Here is a 6,000-nt window from a genome sequence, read left to right on the forward strand (position 1 = left end):
CCCTTAAAAAGTTTATGCCTTCTTCTATTAGATGGTTATTTGATAAAAAATAGAAATACTTGTTATCAGGGACCAGAACTCATGATTCCCACACTCACTGAAATAGCCTAACTACTAGGCTATGGATTTATCTGCCCTCTTCTTTGCTGCTTTTTGACCCCATGCATGCCTTGATATACAGTGTCCCAACTTCAGTGAAAAGGAATGAAGGATTCCAGGGCACTCCCCTGATAGATATGAAATATGGGTTTGAATTTTTTCATGCTGGTGAGAGTCTAGATATCATTCCCTTGGTGAGTGCCCATACCACAGGGATATATTACACTACTACTTCTTCCACCAGCCATATTTAAAAAGAATGAACTCTGCCTAGATTCTTAAAAGACTACTTCTAGATGCCTGTGCTCAGGAGTCTGGTTCTGAATCTTGATTATACTCTTTTTTGGCTAGTTCATTCTGCTGAGAATGTAGCTTTTTTGACTGTTATTCTGAGATGCCTAAATATTCCCATTAACCTTATAAACAGGGATTCTGGTTTTCTCTGATTTAAAAAGAAAATCCCCAATTTTTGGATTAAAAAACTAACCCTAAATCCACATTTTTTCTGTAATCAAAAGGAAACACTGCTATATATAAAATAAAGCACACTATATATATATATATATATATATGGAGAAATCACTATATATTTGAAATAATAACACAAAATCTACATTTTCCTGTGATCAAAATGAAACACCACTATCTATATCAATATGGATATGAATTAAGTGATATGAATTAAGTATATGACATATTAATTGGCAAAGGTCTTCCCATGAGACAGACAGCATCCTTGTACAGCTTCTCTCAGAAGATTATATAATTCTTCAGCATCCCTCCCTCCTCTCCATTTCCCCAAGGAAGACAGTGTGTCAGTTGCTAGACTCTGCTGCTCCCTTTGGACCTCCCTTTCACAATCCCCACCTAATGCTGTAGGAAAACACAGGCTGACCATGGGCAGTCTGAGGCAGGCAATCAGGGCTAACCTAAGCACTGATGGCACTTGTTGCCAGGCAGACTAAGGGAGCCTGAAAACCATGCTGAGATGTGTGTACAGCTCCCCCTCTCCCCACCTTCCCTTGCCCAGTTGCACAGTGCCAGCACTGTAAGCTCTCCTCTCTCCAGGACCACAGTATTCAAATATAATTTGTTCTGTACACAAGACAAGCAAATCTGTTTTGCTCTTGAAAGATATTGGGTTTATTCTGCTGGAGTATCCATTGTCTAAAGATTTATTTTTTTCCTTTTTTCAACAGTAAAATGGCTTTGAAAGTACTTCTGTGTACATATGGAAAGCATGATAATATAGTCTTACAGTAGAGAATTATTTTTTTATGATGGTGCAAGGTGGCAACTCTAAAAATATTAAAGCAAAGTGAGTCCTGTATTGTTCTTAACTAATAAAAAGGTGTGTAGGAAAATATTGACACTTCCACTGCTGAGAGATCGACGTAAATAATACCTAGAGAATATTTATTTTGCAAATTGTCAATCTCACATGAAGACAAGTGAAGTGCAACTTTTTCTGTTGTTATTTTTTAAGCACAAAGGGAAGTGTGGTGCCATACACTACGCAGAAGTATGTGGACTCTGTCACAGCTTGATTCTGACTTCACAGACCTGGGAAAATGTAAAACCTGAAAGAATGATGTCTGAAAACAGATAAAATAATTCCAGATTTCGCAATTAAAATGTAGGCCTGAACTTGAAAAAGGTGGAAATGTCTTACTTGTTTTGAAGGTTATTTTGTTTTTATTCATGTTCTATAGATAAGGTTGGAATGAAAGCAAAGTGGTCACTTTGTGCAAAAGGGAAAAAGGCAGAGAGAATGAGAGAAAGAGAATGGGAGAGGGACTTGTAAAGACAGGGTGAATCAATAACCGTCCAGTTCTTTGTTCACAGGTAACTGGCAGGGAGTTCACTGAGAGTTAGCACCAGTAGTGAAGCATAGGGGATGCATGGGGGTCCACGTGCACCCCCTGATAATGCTGGTGCACCCCCTCATAGTCAGCATTCCCTGCCTAAGCAACAGGCAGGGCATGCAGGCGGCAGCTCTGGTGCCCCTCTTGAGAGCAGCAGCCAGAGAGCGGAGGTGCCAGGACAAGCTCCACTGGCACTTCTAGGTGTGCCACTTCCAGGTAAGTGCGATCAGCCACAAGGGGACCCCAGTCACTGACTGGCTGCTGGAGGGGCAAGTGCACCAGTCATCCATGGTTAGTACCAACAATCAACTTCTATTATGAACAAAACTATTTTAATTCTCTGAAACCAAATGCCATTGTAATATTTAGAGGGCTTACAGCTGTGTCTGAAATCAGTTTTTGGTGTGCTCCCTCAACATTTTTTTTTCATGAGATATACTCTGTCTGTATTTAAATGGCTTAGCAGCAGTTTGGACCACTCTTGAAAAATACCATTTCAAGTATGACTCTTCTGACCAACATTTTCAAAACTGGGAGGTTAAAGTTCCATATAAGTACATGAATGCATATTTCTACATAAATAATTGTATAAGGTAAAATATTACAATAGCAATTGAATGTCAAAAATATATAACCTGAAGTTGATAGATATTGAGCACTGGCACTTCTCAATAAAATCAATTAGAGATGTGCCTGCTCAGTATCTTTGAAAATCAAGATGGCTAATATTTAGACATACAAACTTGAAAAATTTAACATCCATAGTCAATTTAATAGGTCACTAAACATTTTCCTCTAATAACAGTATTATTAGGCAACTGTGCAGTACTGTCCCCTAAAAGATGTTAGCCAGCCCTCGTGAGCAGTAACTTCAGTCACTGTACATTTATTTAGTACTTGATAATGCCTTTGCTAAAATAAATGCACAATTATGACTGCAAAGTAGCATTGCATGTAGAAATGCCCTGCTTGTTGCTGTTTTCTGCTTCCTACCTGATCTGCTGGTCTGCTTTCTGCTCTATATACCACTGTACTACCTGTCTGCTACCTGGTCTGCCACATGCCATGCACAGAAGCTGCCAGTGCCACTTTTGGCATGTACTGCAGGTTAGCTACCCTTGGTTTACAGAATTGTATACTTTTTTTTTAATGATACAGCTGCATATGCTAAAGTACTAAGAAAATTAAAAAAAAATAAACTTTGAAATAATTGTCCTGTTAGACATCTATTGTAGTAATGCTGTTTCTATTGATGTGTTCATGTGATCCTCCAAGGCTGATTTTATGGGGAGCTGTAGATGCTTAGCACTTCTGAAAAAAAAGTAGGCCTTTGTTTTAGCTACCTAAATCATTGAGTCAAATCATTTGGATTTTGGTACTTAAATTTAGGTTTCTAAATTTGAACATATTGAACTATATATTTTATTTAAAGTATTTATTTAATAATGAGTGTTTACTTTTTATGCAGTGTTATAGGTTGTGTGTCACTTTACAGACAAATAAAATGGTAGGTTTCTGCAGAAAGAGGATTATGGGCTAAATACAATTTATTTATAAATCTGTTCTATGGCAGAGATCTATGCTGAATGGAATATATCAGAAATAGAAACAATGTAAACTAGATGAAAGACCTTCATTACATTGAAAATTCTTGCATGATTTTGCACAAAAGAAGTGACAACACTGCTTCTGTTCTTGTTCATATTAGTATATAGTAGGACTAACACCACTCAAATGAGTGAATTTACACTGGTGTATAAGATTCAGGCCAAAAGGGTAAAGCTATGGAAGCAGAGACATATCCATAATTGAGATAGAGAGAAATGCCTGCTCATGTGTCTGTGATTGGCACTGGCTAATAGAACAGCTAACCCTACATAGAACAGAAGCCAATGCTTTCCCTAATGCATCCTATAAGGAATTGGCAGGGTCATGCTTATGCCTTAGCCATATCTAAATATACTCTTCCAGGTTCTCTTGCATATACACGCCATGCACTCCCAGTTATAGTTGACCACTATTTGTGTACTTCAGAAAAAGAATTTCTAGGCATCCTCTGAAAGTGCATTTCAAGTAGAGTTGGCGTAATTTGACTCATGGTAAATACCACTATATCATAATAATGAAACCTACATTGACACCAAGTGAGAGTGCCATTTCTATAGCTGTGCCATGGCTTTGTCATGGACTTGGTCAAATCAGTTGTGTTGTATTATTTAAATAAAAACTATACTAATATTACAAACAGAAGTATCTTGGGGTTCTAAGTGTGTGCAAGTATTTGCAGGACAAAGTCAATTTTTAGTGGTTTGGAATGTATAAGATGCATACTATGAAAATGTATGATGCAAATGTTTGTAAATAATTTCAAATAATCTGTGCTAAAATTTGCAAAATTTGCAGAGCAGTTTACTGAATGTTACTCAGTTTACCATCTGTGTCCTGACATCTTGGACATCTGTGTGTACAATGCAAGTGAAGACATAGAGCACAATGTTAAATTGTAGAAATTTGCCTTCAGTTATGACTTGTTTTTAAAGATATCTTAATTTTGAACGTCACTGTGAAACAATAAACCTGCCTGTTTTAATGTTCACCTTCTGTGATTTTATTAAATGAATATCACAATACACTTAAGTGTTTGATAAGAGTTTGAGTTGATTAGTTTTTATTTATGTGCACGCACCTTATTTTATACACAGTATACCTTAGGTTTATACCTTTAGTTCTCTATGTACAAAATGTTTAGGAGTTTAGTAAATGTTAACAGTGAAATGACTTGCCTTTTTCTTTGTAAATTTAACCTATACAGATTGCAATAATAGAGTATACAGCAACATCATCCACCATGCATTTTTTCTGCATTCATCTTTTGAAAAAATAAAATGATAATTATATAGAGCATATTTTAAAGCAGCTCATTACAATGACCAAGGGCTGCCTTGTGAAGTGTTTGTTGTCACAAACAAGTACTGGATCTAAGTTCTTTAATATGATGCTTAATCTTTATATATGCCATGATATTTTTGACATTTGGAAACACCGGAAGAGTCAACAGAGAGAAACCCTGAATTCTCTAGTGGCTTTTATTTATTATATATTCAGGCAAAATTGTTCAGTCATAAGAGTTGATGCCATTGATAAGCAAATAGATCGGGGGGCTGCTATCTGAAGCTATCATGTAGGAGATCCAGGTTCAATTTCTGTGTCCCTCATAAACTTAATTAGGAAAAGTTACCTGGTGCCTCTGCATTAACTCTTACTGTACAAAATAGGGATGATGATAGGACTCTATATGTATATATGACAGATAGGTCTTTGACAGCTTAAATATAGCACAATGTAAAGAACATGTTTACTTATTTATTTTGGAGGAATAGAAATCACAAACTGATTTTTGAGTTCCCTCAAGTTATAATTCTACATTGCCATGAACAACTGGCATCACGCAATGCAACACACATCTAATTCATTTATCTGCTTTAGAATCTTTCCAGGGAAAATCAGGAATACAGATTTACGAGAGTAATTCAACCAGTGTTATATGTCTACAGTTTTTCTGGAAAGACTCATTTGTTTACTGTGGAGTTTATATAAGTATAAAAAGGCCACATATGTTACACAGGTGTAAATATTTTCTGCCCAGGGCTGCAGATTTTACTGGGCAGCTGGGGACCTAAGAGATTTTATAAATGCAGTAAGTAGTGTAAAAATGACAGTTTAGCAGTGAGTTGTGAGTCTGAAGGAACTTGTGAGAATAAGGACCAGGAGAGTTTCTGAGTCAACCAGTGCTAGCTATGGGCTAGGAGCAGACATTCAAAAAGCCTGAGCCTGAATTGATTCAAGCTTTGCAAGTTAGTCTAACCTGCAAATCTTGAACCAACTTGGAGGTGGATAGACATTGCCTTTTCATTCCAGAAATGCAAGCACGTCCCAGCAGTGGCTCAAGCTAGAAGCCAAGGGGCACTAGAGAAGTCCTCCCTCTCTTCCACAGAGCTGAGCTGAGGGGGGTGTGGCTAGGCCCTGGCAGGATGTT

Source organism: Crocodylus porosus, unplaced genomic scaffold (assembly GCF_001723895.1).
Source record: "Crocodylus porosus isolate Cpor-Errol unplaced genomic scaffold, CroPor_comp1, whole genome shotgun sequence".
Lineage (NCBI taxonomy): Eukaryota > Metazoa > Chordata > Crocodylia > Crocodylidae > Crocodylus > Crocodylus porosus.